The sequence below is a fragment of the Columba livia genome, chromosome 5 (assembly GCF_036013475.1).
Source record: "Columba livia isolate bColLiv1 breed racing homer chromosome 5, bColLiv1.pat.W.v2, whole genome shotgun sequence".
In the NCBI taxonomy this organism is placed as follows: Eukaryota; Metazoa; Chordata; class Aves; order Columbiformes; family Columbidae; genus Columba; species Columba livia.
In genome coordinates this window covers 8,672,692-8,691,274 of record NC_088606.1, presented here as the reverse complement: position 1 = coordinate 8,691,274, position 18,583 = coordinate 8,672,692, and the positions used below count along the sequence as shown (strand labels likewise).

General features: G+C 41.8%; 1 long non-coding RNA gene across 3 annotated transcripts in view; it reads right to left on the bottom strand.

Moving 5' to 3' along the window:
• Positions 1-18,149, bottom strand: part of LOC135579520 (uncharacterized) — a 31,638-nt gene extending 13,489 nt beyond the window's left edge. The window contains exons 1-2 of one of the 3 annotated variants that reach the window (XR_010472721.1): positions 10,939-18,149; positions 8,935-9,052 (exon numbers count right to left, since the gene is read on the bottom strand). This is a non-coding gene — a long non-coding RNA (uncharacterized LOC135579520). Of the gene's footprint in view, positions 1-8,934 lie in introns of all 3 variants that reach the window. The other 2 variants (XR_010472719.1, XR_010472720.1) reach the window with 2 other exon arrangements.
• Positions 18,150-18,583: the final 434 nt, after the last annotated feature.

Genomic DNA, 18,583 nt, shown 5'->3' with positions numbered 1-18,583 from the left:
TTTGATTTAGAGGAATTAAGATAGTTAATTAAGGAGTAGTATTCATAGTACCAGAGTGTATCAGGCAAAAAATGGTTTTTTGCAGGTAATTAAGAACTGAGTCTTTCTGATAACCACACAAATGTATTCCTAACAGATATGTTGATGCAATGAATATAATTATATTTTTTTAACTAAGTAAGATACGATAACGAAGGAAGAGATGAAAAACTTTAAAAAACTTTACACTGGTCTTCACATTTCACCAGAAGGCTTGTCCTGTGACAAATGCTAACATATTCCAATTTCTTTTCATTCAAAACCAGAACAAGAAGTTAATTTGCAAATGTTTTTGAGAACGGGAATCCTGGAACATTTAGGCTCAGGAATCTCAATTATTTTACTATCAAAAATAACTTGAATTAGCTACTAAATACAGTAACAATATCAAATAGCAATGAAAAATGTGAAAAATAACAGTTGCAACATGAGAAAAATAGTGTGAGAAAAGTAAACAGATTTTCTTTTAAGTTTGACACTTTTTATAAGATGTCATATTTCACAGGGAACAGCTGGATTTGACGATGTTGCAGTTTTCCTGACCACACAGTATTTCAGGGGACACTGCTCACCCAGTCGGAGGCTCTGGGTTCAGATCCCACCTCCGCTCTTCTATGGACTGTTCATATCAACTCAGGCAAATCCTTCAGCATCCTTTGCTTTTGATCTCAGTAGCCAGGGTGATATTTATTTTCTCCTGTCCTTGCCTTGTTTGTTTAGCTTGCATGCTCTTTGAAGAAAGACCTGCCTTTTTCTCATTTAAATAGCACCTCCCAAGAGGGCAAAGAGGAATAGCTTCATCTTGGCTGTATGTACAAATAATGAATGACATTCTCCGTAAAATGTTTGCAGTCACCTTCAGTTCTTTGCTGATGTGATCTCGGGCTGTGGAACTAACTACGTCCTTTGCAAAGCTGTGTACCTCGCTTCCCCAGCCAAATCTTTTCCCTGCTTCGATAAAGCAGTTTTGACAAATGGGATCTCACTAGCAAAACTAGCAGAAGCAAAATGAAAAATAAGGAGGCTGGGAAGAAGCAAGCAGCATGGGAACTACAGTCAGAATGGAAACACAGTGCTGCATGCCAAGGGTAGAGGGAACTCATCACCCTTTTGGGTTTAATATTATCCTTAAGTTGACAGCATTGTCATTAAGCAAGATGAGCAAGGACCTACGGCTGCTCTGTAGTGACGGCCAGATGCACAGACACTGCTCCTGCTTTTAAGTAACCAGGATAACAAATGTAAAAGTGGGAGACCACTTCATGACACCTTCTTCCAGGCCAAATCAAACCAATTGAAATCCATAGTAACACTCCTCTTGCCTTTGGATTGAGCGTGTTGGAGGGTGGTGTGGCTCTAACCAAGGCAGTTGACAGCCATAACCACTACAGGCTCCAAAAGAGTTGCACCTCAGTGGCTCAGTTTTCAACAAGAGCCCCTTACTTTAACAGAAATATGGGTTAAACTTGGCTTCTTGGGAGCATGGGAGCAGAAAGACAGAGAAAGATCTTCAGTGTGTCTCACAGTCATGGCAGGGCAACACAGTCATGAGTTGTCTTTCACCAGCTCTCCCTCCAAAAAGTATCTTTTTGGAGAGAGGATGCCATAGCACAAGCAGAAGAAGTCATCACTATTTATCTCCCCAAAACATGAAAATCACTGTTTCGGCAACGGGCCAAGTCTGTGGGATGCAGGATGCTCCTTCCCATGTACCATGAGTTTATCTGAAGGTTCTAGGCCTTTCCTACATCCACCTTCACAAATCAAACTGTCCATCTCCCAGAATGGCCTCCAGAGCCAGAAAGTCTGAGATGGCATCCAAATCCACAGCATGTTGAAGGACTCACGGGTATCCCCCAGGGGACTCATCTGGTCAAGGTCATAAAAAGCCATTGTGGCAGGAGCTTGCTTCACTGTGACCAACCAAAGAGGAGTTTTCCACCTCTAGTGATGGTCAAATGCTGTAGTAAGACATTATCTGATTGCAGCTCACCGAAACAGAGACACTAAGTACAGGTGAGCCTCCAGTATCCAGACCAGGGCAATACTTCAAAACTGAGCCAAATGTTATTCAAAATTGATCTAAAGATACAAACCCCTGCAAAAGCTTTGTGACCTGCCCATTTCCAGGAAAAAAATATCCTGAAGTATTTGATATTGCAGGTAGCAGCCCTAGGGAGCAGCTAGAACACCTATTCAGACCTTTCCAAGACCCAGAGAAGTTTATGTCTGCTATTGGCCAACTACTTGGCACCTACTCTCGTGGTTTAATGATCTGGATGCCACAAGATTTATGAAACAATACAGCACTATATATCCAAGAAAGCAAAGGGTGTGGAACTGGAGTGCTCCCACCCAAAATCACTGAATATCCAACCATTAACGGGCACAAGAGCTCTCATTGCCAGCAGCTCCTTTCTCCCATTTATCAGCTAACCCACCCTTTCACCAGGCACCCCCGTGGTTACTAAGAGACAACTCAAAATGAAAAGCTTGCTTGCCTATGGAAATCGGTCTCATCAGAAAAAAAACATGTTACTGCTTCATAAAGTATTGCCAGCAAATGTCATTAGGCTGATAGACTGCTAGAAGAGCAAAGGAACTGCCATATGGAGTCACTCAAAGGCCCATCCTGGCTGGTACCCTGGGTTTGGCAGTGAGCAGGGGACAGGGTAAGAAAGAGCCATATGCAGGACAAGCATCCCTGGGCATGTGCTCCCACTTTGAGCAGCGTGTGGTTCATTCCCAAGAGGGAGGCTGCATCCAGACCATCAAGTTTGATAATTGCCAATGGGATAAGTGAAAATCGTTTTAACTTTTAAGCGTAAAAAAAATGCCCAACAGCTACAGAGTCCAACCTCCTTTCCTTTTAACACTAAACAAGTGTAAATTCATACACTTTAACAGAGCTGCTTTTGTGTTGGGGTTTGTTTAAGCTGGTGTGGCTTAATTCAACAACCCTTCAATCAACAGCCCTTCAAATTTGTCCCTCCCTCCTGACCCCCTTCACCCTGTCATAGACAGCATCAGAGATTTTTCTAGCATGCCGTTCCTGAAAGCTGTCCGTCAAACTTGTCCTGTTCCTTTTCTCTACTCAGCTCAGCTTTGCTTTCCTGTGGATGCGTGCACACTAACTTTAAGAGCCTAGAGGGCTCAAAAGAATAACATGGAGGCAAACGAAGCCAAAAGAAGTGTTGTTTTTCGAGGGTTTTTTTGGTTATTCAAATGCTCAGGAACTGTCAGACAACTGGACAGGTAATACCTTTTCTAAACAGAGTCTTTAATTTGGAAAAAATACTAAAAGCTCAGCATTTCACGCCTGCACTGAGATATGCCTCTGGCTACCTTTTTATTTTTCATGCCGTGTTTTCTGAAATGCTATATTCAAGAGAATATATATTGCCTTCAAATCATGTACACATGCATGTTTATTAAGTCATTACCATAGCCTTAAGTCCATAAAATCACTGTGGACTGCAATACCGCATGTGCATCCAGCAATTAGATGAATAAATTAACCCTGAAAAATTTCTGCTTGGGGTGGAAAGGAACAAGCTGTACTGTGAAAGCTGAAATAACACTCCAGAATAGAGAAATCATTTTGTATTTAAAAGACTGCTACCTGGCTAGGGCTCAAAAAAAGTAAAAAAAAATCACCTAATCATGCTGATAGTTACCAATAGCTTTAAATTTCTGAAGTAAAAGTAAGAAAAAAATAGTAGAAAACAAGGATCTGGCAGAGCACACAGTTCCAAAGTACATTACTCTGTCAGTGTCATTTTCTATGCGGCAGCGTTCTTTCAATTATTTCTTCCCCTCTCTTCCTCTCTGCAAAGAAAATTGGCAGAAAAAGTTGCCTGCAGGATCAGAGAGGGGTATTTTTATCAACCTACAACTAGATTAAAAATCCTTTATCTGAAATGCAGCAGAGGACTAGCCTAAATTAAATCCTGTCTGCCTTTGCTTCTAGGCTGTGAAGGAGCATTTTGCTTAAAAGGGCATTTTGCTTAATTTGTATTATTTTAAAATTTCTGTTAGTTTTACTTACGCTTGCACAAGTTTCTCATGCCAAAAAGGGACAAGAGAGGGAGCAGAGATCTACATAGTAAATGTCCAAAAGGGGATGGCAGATGAGGGGTGTTACCTGAAACATTCGGTCAGCCCATCACCTGAGGACACAGGAACAGGTCAAGCCTGAAGCTCTGAAGGGCAAATTCTAGCCAGTGGGTCATTAGCCTGGACACCAACTTTGTATGCTTGCTGTAGTGCCCTCTTTATCTCCACAGAGACTATTCACATGGCAGAGCATTTGCAGAACCTGGGGTTGCATTAATTCTTAATGGTATTAATAATGACTGTTTGCAGTGTTGCACTGCAGTGACTACCAGAGAGCCTTTCAGTAACTGGGTCACCAGAAATGCCCTCTGTCACCATGCCCATTGCATTGCTGACATAATCACCAGGTGTTAACCATACCAACGCACATGCCCTCGCTTAATTACACCCATTTGATGCAAACCTCTTTTATCTGCACAGCCCTAAAGCCCAGGGGTGTTGATGTTGCAATACAGATACAGTTGGATAAAAATGGGGAAAAGGACAGTGAACAAAGTTGGGAAACAGAGGCAGGAAAAAAACAGGACTGGAGAAGGCGGCATCACTGCCGAACTTGTTACTTTCCCACGAGTGAACCCCTTGGCTTATACAGAAAACGTTATAAACATTTGGGTCTCTCCCCTTCCAGCCCTATGAAGGGCACCACCACCAAAAATAAGGTTGGGTGAAGAATCAACAGACATCCTGTCCAGGACATTTTGAGGCAGTTGTTCCAGTTTCTGCACTGATGGCTTCTCTGGCTCCATTTCACGTCAGAGAGTACAGGAGCAAACAGCTATTAACTTGGCTCAGCGTTGATTGCTGTGCACAGTGGCCTGGGCAGAGATTTTTCATTTCATTTTCATATATCATTTACAGCTTGCTGCAGCCATTCCAGAAAGTCAGCACCAATCTCCTTAAGTTAACATGGAACAAACAGGAAACGAGATAGAATTCTTTTGTTGTTATTTAAAAGTCTTGTCATGTCTGGGCACATTTGGTGCTACCACGGATTTCATTTTCAATATACTTCACTGATATAACGAAGTCATTTCCTTGAGAATACACAGGGGAGGCCTGGACAGCATTAATGTAGAAAAAAAACCAAACATAACCAATTTGCTTGTAACAAACCTATTTTCTGTATTGCACTTTGCTTGTTGTTGGGTATTTTTCCACACATTTTATATTAATGTGATGTTCAGATTATGATTTTCAGCCTTGCTCTAAACCCCCCCAAGGAGCAAATGGAATTTCTCTAGATTTATAATTGTAACACAGATGAGGATAAGGCCCTGAAACTTGTCTCAAAATAGCTTATACAGCTCCTCCTGTTTATTAATCTATTGGGACTGCTAAAAAAGAAATGTGAAAAGTGCTCCAGCAATGTCCAAGAGTCCTTCTGTACCCAAGTCAGACAATCATTATGTCTGTGTCCTTTAATCATTTACCCTCTCTGCTTCAGTTACACAGTCTATGAAGAGAAATATAATAATAGCTCCTTTGCAGCCTCCAATGGCTATAAGGAGGATTAATTAGTTAATGTTTGCACAGTACAGGGGCCAGGCTTTGTGCTGATTTATGCTTGATGCATGTCAGCTGGGGTGGATTAAGGTGGAAGCAAACACAGATTTGAGCCTCTTGCAAAGAACACACCAGATCCAATGCTACAAATTTGCCCTTGGATTCATTTTCTTCTCTCTTAATAATGGCTTCACAGAGCTGACAAGGCTTCATACCTATCTAGGGAGCTTCAGATCTCTGCAGATGGGTGCAGGGTCTTTAGGGATCATCTGAGGTTGTAGAGATGAAGTCATGATAAGCAACTCTCCACAACAAGGAGTTGTGGCACAGAGTTCTGACTCCATGAACAAGTGGATAAGCAAACTTTGTTTTAAAACAAAGTCAGGCAGTGGACAAACAGTTGTTTAAGGAATAAACTGTTTACTTGGTTCCTCTAGATCTCTGCTTTGCACAGGTGCAACCAGTACAGTTAGGTACTTCAGTGACACTGGTGAAGAAGCGACGGTGTTAACCCTTAGAGAAAAGAAAAATAAGCAAAACTAAGTCTAATTTGGCTTTTCAGTTTGTAAAGTCTCCGAGGCAGTGACTGCATTTCACTGCACAAGAGCATATGGCACTATTACTTGATCCTCTTACCAGGGGCAACATTAATGACTTTCCCCTAACACGACAGCATGCACTGTTGAATGGTTAAAAGGATGTTCCAGTAAACAAACCGCTCAAAAGCCAGAGTATGTACTGTTATCCTTCTCCCCTTTGCCCTTTGAATCCAGGCCCAGAACATCTCATGTATCATATGAAAGGATTGCTATAGTGAGAGCAGAGCGACAGTCGTGCTGATACCAGCTGCAGCAGCGAGCACTGGTGTGCAGAGCAGGTCTGCTGCAGAGCTTGATTTAGTGCCTGTCTATTCTGGGAACCATGAGAAAAGGCAAGAATACAGTACTATTCCCCCATGCAAACTCATTCCCTATATAATTTTTCCAGGAGGTGCATCCCATAGTTTTCCCACCATCATCCAAGAATGATATTTGAATGAACTTTCATGTGAAACAGACCAGATTAACTCCTGTGACTGAACAGGGAGCCTTGATGCCTAATTCAACCATCTATATTAGATGCCTCAAACCAGAGAGAGTAAATAGTCCTTGTCAAATAATTGTTCTGCTGAAATTGGCCTGACTTACAGTAGCCAATAATACTCTTGATCAACAAAGATTAAAGTGTCAGGTCCAAAAATCCTGACAGTTACTAACTTTCAGAATATATAAAGCAATGACACATCAAAGAAAAGAGGGGAATAGAAGGAAGAAAAAACCCTTTGTATTTAAGACTACCAAAGCTTACATAGCACCTTTTCTCAAGACCAGCTCTGAGGATAACTGTTATGTAAGAATCTTGCAAGGGAGAAGGGGAGAGAGGATTCTTTGCTCTGTTGAAGTTAATAGCTAACTAAATTCAATGAAGCTAAATTCCTCTCTCCCTGTGTGCTTAGTGGAACACCACATTTGTTCAGTTCCTTGTACTTGGTCCTACTACCCTCTGCTACACAAAGTATTACTGCATTACCAGATACAATTTTCTCATTTTGTTGCCTCAGTCATGGGCCCATAAAAACACTTTCAATAGACAGAATGGTTAATTGCAGGAATAGGGAAATAGATCTTCCATCAATGTTAATATTCTTTGATAAGTAGCTGTCTAGAAATCACTTCAAAGTAGCAGAGAGACATTGAAGAAATTTCCATTGAAAACAATGTTTGATAGACACATGAACAGGTAAATAAAACCCTAAGTTAGCAGGATGGCACATACATATTTATATATAAATGCATACTGATGCAAAAGGACTCTTTCAACCGATATAGGGAGATGCAAAATATTTTGGTGAGTCACTCTATTACCCCGGCTCAGAAGCCACTAAATGAGACAGGAACCAGTAGGCTACATGAAGACAGCAAGCTCTTGGTGACCCTCTCACAGAAAAAAGTTGAGGAAATATTTTTACAGATTGAAAGTACAAATGAAAGGACAAAATATCTATGACTAAGAGCCAAATCAAGGATGACACAGCCACAGAAAGGTAGCCTGAAATGCTGAATAAGACATGAAGAATTCCAGTCATATATTTGAGGAGGTGCTGAAACAATCAGTCATAGGCTGATACACTGAAGGTGAAGAAGATTAAAAGGATTTAAAATAGAATGTGGTAATAAAAAAATAGGAACTCTGGATTGTGAAGAAGTAGGAAGGAATTTAAATGTATTTATTAAATGTATCTGTGAATTTAAAAAAATATCAACTTTTGATGAGCTTTAATTGAAGATGCTCCAAAAGCAGACTAATGTAGGCACAATGATCAAAGAATTTTAGGGACAAAAGCTCTATAAACAAAACCTCAGGAAGAAGGAAGCTTGGAAAATATCCAAAGGGGATTATCGCATAGTGGGAACACTACTTCTTTATATTCCTCTTCATATTAAACCCATAGTAAGTTGGTGTTTTTCAAAGCAACCACAGAAAATTGATCATCAGAATGATGTGCATATGACCAGTCTGGAAGCATCCAAGCGGGAGTTCACCAGTATGATCTGTGTAGTTTTCAAAAAAAGGATCATTCATAGCAGCATTGCAGTAGTGTCTAGGGACCAAGTTATGATCTCTTTGTTCTAGCCTCTGAACAAACACTGCAGAGAGTTTGCCCAAGGAACTAATGACCTTAACAGACAAGACAAAAGGTTGGAGCAGGAAACAATCTGGGAAAGACAGACTATTCTCCCCACATGTGCCAAGACAGATCTGTGTCTTTGTATAAGCTAGGGCCAACTACCAACTACCAAGAGGATCCCAGTCCTTTGAACTCACACCCATAGCTCAAGCAATTCCAAAGTACATATGACAACTGCACGCTGCCAGTTACCTTTGTTTGGGGGGGGATCATAAGTCAAAACTTAGACCTCCTAGGAAGCTGCAGGATTTAAAAAACTTGTGCTTTTTCTGCAAGGAGGATGAATGCAGCATTTGTGAAAGATTAAAGGAACATCAGGAAGCTGTTAGAGGTTTGCATGTTATGAACTCAGTTTTGGCAGCTTCATCTGTGAACAGAGAGGTACACAGAACAGGATAAAAGTTGGTAGCAGTCCTGTGGTCTCAGTATATTCACAACATTTCTGCTGCCTGAGAGCACCGTTGCAACAACTATGCCACACATGAGGCCATTAACTTGGTCATAGTCATTAGATAATCACATTTTCTTAATTCTTTGATCTCACTCACCTTTTTTCCTTAGATGACCGCAAGCAGAAGCCTGTTCTTCCCTGGCATTTTACTCTGTGACGTGTTGCTTGCTGGAGCATGGAGAAGGCACTGAGACCATTTCCAACTGAAAAGGTGCCTGAAAATTAAGCAGAAATGGCAAGTACCTACCATGCAGAACTGAGCATTATCCAGGCCTGTACAAATTTCCAAAGAGAGAAAAATCAAATATACATCGCTATTATTCTTCCTGTGTTTTCCCTGCTTATGAACTGGGAATCATTTTGGAGGCATTATAATCTGTAGTATGCTGAAGACCTTTTCTAATCACTGGACATGGAGTTATGAAGCAGCCCTACAGACTAGAAGTCTATCTTGTCCCATACGATGGCCAAGGCCAGGTGTCCAAGGCAGAACATAAGACAGAAAGCCTGTAGTGATACTTGCACCTTGCACACATGGGCTTTGTGAGTCAGAGGTACTGCCAGTATTGTCCACTGGGTTTTTTCCTTCCATTGATCTGCCTATGGCTGGTTGGTTTGTTTTCAACCCTATAAACAGGTACAACAACCTGTGGCAAGAAGAAATTTCACAGAACTACATAACATACAAAGAAACGTTTCCTTCTGCCCCTTTTGAAACAACCATCTCCCGGTTTCTTCAGATACCTCCTTACATACCCTTATGTGTAGGAGGACAGCGATAAACCCTTCCTTATTTACCATCTTTATAACACCCTGTCTGTCAGTACAAATAGCTTCAATTATCTCATCTCCAGATGTTTTTCCAGTCAGTTCTTCCTCAGACAGAAGCTCTTCCATATTTTATTCTTGCTGCCCATCTCTGGACCTTTTCCCTGTGTGATGTATCCTTTATGAGATGGGCTGTACCAGAAATGCATACTATTACAAAGTGCCATAAAGATGCTCCCTGTTGTGTTCTCTGTCCTCTGTAGATTGTTTAACATTTGATTTGCTTCTTTTTTTCAAAATCACAGATGATGTACCATGCCATTAAATAATGAAATTTGAGGGAAATAAATACAGTTTCACAGAGACAGAAGCTACTACTGGCAGCATGGCCCAGACAGTCTTAGATGTAATTGCCAACAAATTAATTCACCAAAGAGTGCTGAACCACTGATGCTATTTTAGGATTGGTTTTGGTAAATAGTGAGCACATTACAGAAGAAATGATCAAAGAAAATAACCTTTGACTGAGTGATCACAAGTTGATTCAGTTTAAATTAAATGAAAGAGTAAACAAAAATAGCTCTGTAATTAAGGTTCTACATTTCAAATGGGCAAAATTTGAGAAATTAAGGGGGGAAACAATTAGTGAACTCAGCTGGACTAAAGAACTGAAAGGCGTAAATGTGGGAAAGGCCCAAGATTCCTTTCAGCTGAAAGTATAGAAACTATCTTCAGCACATGTCCCAAAGCACGGTAGAACAAAGCCTGTAAAAATTACTCTAAATGTGAGTGGCAAACCACCTCAACAAAGGATAATAGCAATCAACCGAGAGCCAATAAAAAATGGGGAAAAAAGTGACTCAGCGTAGGAAACAGTACTTGACACTAAAATGAGAAATGTCAAAACTCAAGCAGAGTGAGACCTTGCAAAAGATACAGGAATAAATAGAAATGGGGTCTTCAGAGGAAAGGAGTGGGCAAGAACTTAAAGAATTGAAGGTTCCAACCCCAAAATTATACAGGTATTTTGCACTGATTTTTCAGCAAATATGATAGTGATAAAGAATGGTAGGATGGCTGATGATAACAAAAAGATGGCAAATCACATCTGAGAGATAAGCTAAGCTCAAAAAAACAAATACCTTCAATATCACCTCCGTCTTCTTGTGGTTGCAGGTACGAGTGTGAGGCAGCACACCAAAACAGAGACTTGGTAGGTAGGAGAGTCCAGAGAAAGGGGAGAGGAAAGGAATGGGAATGGCAAATGAGAAGAATGAGACAGGAGGCTGAGATGAACTTGGATGTGAAGCGTTGTTGAACTGTGCCCAGGTACCTGCTCCAGGAACTCCACAGGCAGTGAAAATCCGGGTGGGATGATGGACATTTTGATCCCCAATGTTTATACTTTCCTTCTCCAAGAACAGGCAGTCTGCTCCAAAAGCTATCTTCTCTTCATACCTAGATATGGGAAAGCTGCAAATTTGAAAAATCTTCAAAATACTCTCAAGAGGCAGCAGGACTGGGCTAATGAGAGTGTTCTGTATAAACATTGGCTATAGGTTACTCTCCAGCAAGGCTTGGAATAAATGGGATGACCTTTTACTTTGGGAGAGCTTAAAATATGAATCCCCCCACAGGGAAAATGCAAGAGAAAAGCCTTTGGGCAATTTCTCACTGCTGAATGTTTATGCTAATACCATTCTAAATTAGAGTAAAATTAAGTAAATTTTGTTCCGCACAGGGAGGGCGCATCAAGTGGGTGTCTAGTCTACTACAGCTGCTAAGTGAGACAATAACTCACTTAAAGAATCAGCTATCAGCTGGGACACACATCACTCTCATTTGGCAGGGCATGCATGGTTTGCAAGATATTAATCAGGCATCCACTGGAGAATAAAATTGTGATACTTTTACAATAGACTGTAATTTCAAGGATGGTTAATAAGTGAATAAATAAAAGATATTAATACAAGTATGTACGTTCTTTTGTATTTGAAGAATTCCAGTAAAAAAGCCACACGGCCCTTTCATCACATTGGATTCATGCTAAAATATCTTCCTGACCCCAGCTGTACTTTGCAGCCTTCCACATTGCAGCATAGATTTCAAATCACCTCCCATTTAAGAGCTTCCACACCTTTCCTTGCTATTCAGGACCTGCATGTGCAACATCTGTCCTACCAAATGACCCAGCCACGGAGTCCAAGCCCTGCTCAGCATCTGCTCTGGGAGATATGCTGAAATCAGCAACAGCTGAAAGTCCAAAGTCCTTTCGAAACTCTGGTGTCAGTCACATAGCAGAGCATCAACCATAGGGTTGCCATATTTCTGTCCCAGGTTTTCAGGAAGTATCAGACGTTCTATGCCTATGTTTCACAGATGGTCTGTACGTGGAAACACGTGGCATTGATTGCTCACATACAGAACATCTGTCTGGTGTACAGACCAAAGGCCTGTGCTCTATAGCTTATCTGGGCACATGCAGAAAATGTACCTGAAGCTTTTACTCTGCCTGAGCAGTCAGAGCCTCTGAAATCCCAGACAGAGGTAAATAATTGTTTAACTTAAAATTCTGTAGGGGAATTTTACACTGTGTGTCCACAGTGTACAATAGCTCGAAACATAACACTTCTACAGGATAAGAAGAATCTTAACAACCCCTCCTGCTCTGCTGTGAGCAGAACAACAGATAAAGTATCACACTGGGAGGGAACCAGGACCTTTCCAGCCCTCAAGAAAGGGCCTGAACCCTCTGAAGAAACAGCAGAAGAGACCTCAGCCTCACCAGCTAGAAAGGCTGGGGGTTTTCTGAGAAACTGATTTCATGGAAACAACTTGTCAGCTCCAGAGAAGCACCTTGAGATTTCAGGAGCACAATCCTGTTCCTTCCCAGCCATAGTCACTCCCATGGAAGACAACTGATTGACTGTCACACATGTCCCAGGGTTGATCTTCTCTGCATAATGGGCTGTAACAGACCTGACACAATTTCCCCTGTGGTCAAATTCCCCAGTCATCTCTTTCCACAGCTCTCTCACATATGTGTTGCAAAGAGAATGTTGGGTGCAGGTGAAGGACAAATCAGTCAGAGTGTGTTCTCCTCTGACCTGTTAGCCTCACACATGATATTAAGGCTCAGAAAAAGACACAGCTTCTCTGGAGTCACTCAGTGCTATCGCACCTTTTGGGATGGTGGCAGATCCCTAAAAAGTTTTCCAGCAATGATGCTGTCATTTATACAGAAATGTAAGCCTTCTCTTCCTTTCTGTCTACATATATCTCAAATGCATGAATACCACACTTTGCTAAAGGCACTGCTGGACCTATTTTGAAGACAAAAAGTTGCACAGAATCTGCGGCTGCACTGGGGAGGTGCACACACCTCTCAAGACTCACATATACACATGCAAATTTCTGCTCCAGGAGGGAAGCAGGACACCCACGTGTTATTGTAATATGTCCCCTAATAGTAAGGAAGTCATCCAGAGATGATCAGTATATCTGATACCAGGATATTTCAGGCAGTCCTGCCCTGAGGTTCTTCTCTGAATCATCTGATGACATATCACCTCAGCTGTAGCTCGGTGGGTGGAGAGGAAGAGTGATGGTAACATATGTCTTCTCCAAAGGTTACACCTGCCAGACGGAAAGGCCTCCTGAAGATGCAGTAGCAGCTGGAGGTTACATAGCTGCTCACCACCTCTCACTTTCTCTTCTCCACATAAAGGGCAGCCAAGCAATTACTGAAAGGAAGGAATGAGGAGCCTACGCCTGCACACGTGAGGATCCTGTTGCAGGAGCATAAATCCTGAGTAAATGGCATTAAAGTGCAGCCTGAAAACATCAGCTTTGACAAAGCTTGCTTTATTATCACTTTCTAATCACAGAAGGGTCCCTGGGTGCTCACCAAACTGGGAATACCTGTGTTCTGCCACTTCGACCTGAAGTTAGAGACACCCCCCATGATTCTGGTGTGCCCAGAAGGGAACAGCCACACATGCTTTTGGGGGACACCCCATCACCCTCCTCAGACACCCTGCTCAGTGTGTCCCCTTTAGGGCAGAGAGGAGGTGGAAGGCAGCCCTAGACTGAGGATGCTGGAGTGAGGAGTTTTGTTGCAGACAAGACAAGGGAAGCGGTCATGTCCTGATGGCTGTGCTCACCAACACCTGCGCAGCAAAGGGGTTCTGGACAGTTGCTGCAAGTCAGAAGAGCAACCAGATCTTTTGAAATCATAAGGGAAAGAGGAGTCGGCCCAACCCAACCAGGAGCTCTGCAGTCAGGCATCATGGTGCAGCCTGTGGTGTCAACCAGCATCATCCCAAGGAGGTGGAAAGGGACAGTGGCAGGATTGCCTGCTCACCAGCTGGGAGGGCGAGAAAAGCCTCAAAGGTGAGACAGAGAGAGGGGAAATTACTCAGGAGCTCGAAGCATCATACAAATGGGAAGTATAAATAACAGTGAATATCCAGATGCTCAGAGCTGGGCAGCCACAGGAGATAGCCAGATTAGAAAAGCCAAATAAATGTGTGTGGGAGTGGATATGAGATCAGAGAAGCGGGGTCAGGCAAGTTCGAAAACAAGATCTGAATGTCCTTAGCATACTATTGAACTTGATCGGGGCAAAAGGAAGCCTTTGAAATCAGTGAAGGGACAGGGTGATATAATACCATCGCCTGCATGAAGAGAATAGCATGGCTTTGTCATAATGAAAATCTCAGTGCACCATTCTAGTCTCACTTAACCTCATTTAAATCATGAATAATGACATGTCAAGCTACAACAGGTTAAAGCCAGTGGGAGGGGGAGAAGAATCACATCCCTTTTGTTTAGAGAGAGGTCCATGGAAAAAAAAAAATGCAGTAGAAGGAGATTTACAGCAATCAGGAAGAAAATTATAATGGATGGCATGAATAGGAGTTACACCAGCAGAGCTGCAACAGCATAAGATCTGGAGGAGGAAGCAGAGGAGACTGCAGGTGTCGAAAGGAGAAGTCTAACTAAAAATTAGGAGCAAGCAAAATTCAGTATGTTTTCAGTTAGAGGGACAGTTCTGTCACGTCCCCCGAATCACAAAACTTCATTTTCTAACTAAGAATGTGATCCAAGCACTGGTTGTGCTAGCACACATGGGTTCATACTACTCTCTTCACAGGACTTGGTAAGGTTAGCCAGTGTTCCGCCACCTCCTTTTCTAGTGGCTGAATGACAATAAAAGAACAGCTAGAAGTACATGGAAAACCACTCTTTGCCATGAAATCAGTTGTTCTGGTCGCCACATGACAGAAATGCAGCTGTGTATGGTGGAGGGCAGGATGAGTAGGAGAGGTGTGGGGACCCTATAGTTGACTTTGAAATGTTGTCCTCACAGGAGAAAATAATTATAAATTGAGAGCTCATACTTTGAAGGCAAGTTGCTCCCAAGTCACCAGCTAGACATCATATTTTGCAGCCACACTATTACCAGAGAGCTCCTAACACTCCAGTGCCCATTATATTGTACATTAAACCAGAGGTAGGCTGCAACTCAGTTTATCAAGCAAAGAAAGGTCTCTAGAGATTGTCATTTTAGATGGAGTTTGCAGGGCAAGAGGTTACATGAAGTGCCTTCTAAAACAGCTAACAATTGCTTAGTTTGTCACAAGGAAAAGAAAAAAATTAGTTTGTGACCCCATAAAAGAATAAACTGCGGGTCATAATTTTGTGTTGACAATCTTCTGATGCAAAAGTAGAATTTCTAATGAAGAATGAATGCAAAAAATCCTTGGGGATTGTAAGCGAACCTCAGTACTTTAAACTGGCCCTGATATGTAGTCTTGGTGCGTGTCATATAATGCATACATATACATCCTGCTACCAGCATCCTATCAAACTGAAACGACAGTGCCTAGCCACGCTGTTCCTGCAGGAGAGGCAGGCTTCTGTTTGTTTCTCATTTGGGAAAAAATGACATTGATATCAAGCAAGAGATTAGTGTGTGTTCCTGGATAGGAAGAATAACAGTGGTGGAAAATATCCCCCTATTCCCAAATGATAAGGATGAGTATATCTAATTAAAAAATAATCTTTTATTGTCTGCCAACTCAATCTAAGTTTCAATATACAAACCAGCAATTACAGGAAGCAGATAATCAGTTATGCATTTAAAATACTTTCTGCTGAATTACATGTCCTTTAATTACATGTATATTTTTATAACAAAAACTTGATTTCTTGGAAGTGAAGGAGAGGAGTAGCCAGACTAGGAATGGATTTACTATATCCATGGCCAACAGAAGCAATTTGGAGTAACAAAAGTTAATCATTCTATTTTAAATAATGTGTCACAAATATCTCTAAGAACTAACTTTCATTGCCCTAAGGCACCTTATGTATTCATGTTATCCTTCCAGTTTTTGCAGCATGAATACCACTGAATTTTATGCACCATAAACAAATGCTGAAAGTTTTAAAGTTGTTACTGGCACATGTGTGTATATATATCAGAGGTATTAATTGGATATACATTTTTCTGTCATATATAAATGCTTAAAACACAACATTTATTGCAGAGATTTCTGAGCAGTGGTGCATCTTTTTCAAAGTACACTGAGGATGCCAATCCTGCAGGTAGTAAAACACAAGGTGTGAATGTCAGGCTTAAAATATTCAAGGATGTAAGCTGACGCAGGCATACCATAAGCAAGGCCCAGAACTGAATGTCACTTTGACAGAACATGTTTCTGTCATCACCACCACCCCACTTTTCATGAAAGCTCACTCTGGTGTTCATCACAAGAGGCAGGGGATGTGTGCTGGCCCTCAGACACACCAGGTCTCCAGAATACAAGGGGTCAAGGGGTGATAAGTGATGGGGCAGCCTTACAAATGGTTTCACTATTGCAGACACCTGTTGCTGTTTCTGCCTTTCAAGATGCACTGCTAAGTATTGCTAAATCCCCCATATTTTCTCTGTCCTGTTTGCTCTATCACATAGGTCCTTCCAGAAAATCTTGTGGCCCTCTTCTGTAAATCAGATCCTTTAACAGTGATGGGTCTCACTACAGCTTCCTCCAAACAGATTTTTGCTACAGGCACTGGCTCTTCCTCCATGTCTGGTACCCCATGACACTGGGTAGCTATAAATATAGCAGTAATATCTACAGGCTTAAACATCAAATTTGGTCTCCTTTTTTTAGCATTCTGGGTGAATTTTTTGGTTGTTGGAGTTTTTTTTCAGGCAAAATAACCCACACGAGTGCAAGCACTACTGGAATAATTCCTGGGCATGTAGGGTGGCTTCCTCCAGTCCTAAGTCAGATGGAGCATCCTTGCTTGCATTAGATCACCAGCACACTCACAAAAGTGTTCCCCTTTTGCAGTGCTCAGCACTGAACATGTTTCCACTCTCCAAAACAGGCTGTAAACTGCTGGGAGCACGTCCCATTAAGTGGCCATCATCTGGCAGCATCCTGGGACTAGAAAGACAAAGGGATGACAAGGTCTCGGAGGAGGATTGCTCTGGTATGGGGTGTGTGGATGTGAGGCTCCCACCTCCATTGGTGCAGAAGGTGGGGGCAGAACGCAGGTGTCCAGCCAGCAACACACTAATGCTGATCTATGGCTCCTGAAGGAGGAGAAGGATCTGTTTTTTTCAGTTCCAGGTTTTCTACCTTCGAGCCATCACACTGACTCAGATGTGAGTAGATGCCAAAAAACTCTAAAACCAGATAGTTTGAATTGCAGGGTAAGGGACTACTAAATTCCACAGAAATGTCATGCTTATAAGCAGATTTATGTTCATCCCAGACTGCTGGACGAAAAATTGTCACCAGCATCCCACTGCAGCTGTGTCTATCCTGTTGAAGTGTGAGATACCAGATTGGCACCAGCCCACTTATCCTGCCTAACTGGATAAAATTGTTGACTTCCTGCAACTTAGTGTTTTATTGGGATTTTGTTTTGCAGACAGACTTGGATTTGCCAGATTGTAATAGTGCTATGTTTTGGTTCTCCTGGCTGGCTGCTAGGTGGCAATGTGGTTAGAACTCTTCATGTAACTTTTAATGTGAAGGTGCAGAAATTCAAACGACCTGTCTGCAAAAGGCTCTATTTTCAGCTGTTTCTGGCGCATCTTATTTACATGGATTTCTTCTTTAATAGGAGCATTAAATTTTGGCCTTTATTTACCATTCATTAAAACATCATGCATTAAAATTATGACTCAGATGTATTTTAATATACATAAATCTAATTCTCCAAGGCCAAAATCTATCCTTTGATGGACACTCCACTTCTTAGCATTTCAGAAGAAATTGACTATAGCACCATTTCCCTTTGAAGTCAGCCTATATATCACTTTTCAAGTGTAGCTACAACAGTCAATTTAAGATGCCAAACAGCACCATAAACCTCACCTTGCCAGATTTTACTCCTCCAACTTCTAAGATCACTTACTTTTACTTTCTTTTCTATGGCAAAGAGTTTCCCCAAAAGTGCCAGGACTCGATGAAAAATCTGCCAAGTCCTCTTTCTCCAAGGGTTACTCCATTGCTCCTAGTCATCATGCAATATCCTAATACATGCAATTAGCCAGGCAGATCACAGATGGAAAAAGGACGTTGCAGCTTAAAGAGGAATTATTGGCAATGCAATACACAGCAGGGTACCAGCAGACTCCAGCTCTGCTTGGAGCCAAGGGACACTGTATGGACAACAGTCGCAAATTTGGCCTGTGCTGATGTATCGTGTCTGTCACTGAATCTTATTAGTTGCAGCTCAGCACCATGTTCACATGGCTTCATTGACAAGGAGTGTGGGCAGACCATGCTCATCCCTGCCTGGATGATGTCCTGCAGACACTATAACAGATCCTCCATTATGCCCCATTGGATTAGGAACAGGACTCTACATTGCTGCTGAAAAAATCAAATTATATTTTTTCCTGGACAACTACCACACATTTCATCATCTCCACTAGCAGAAAGAAATAATTTCAA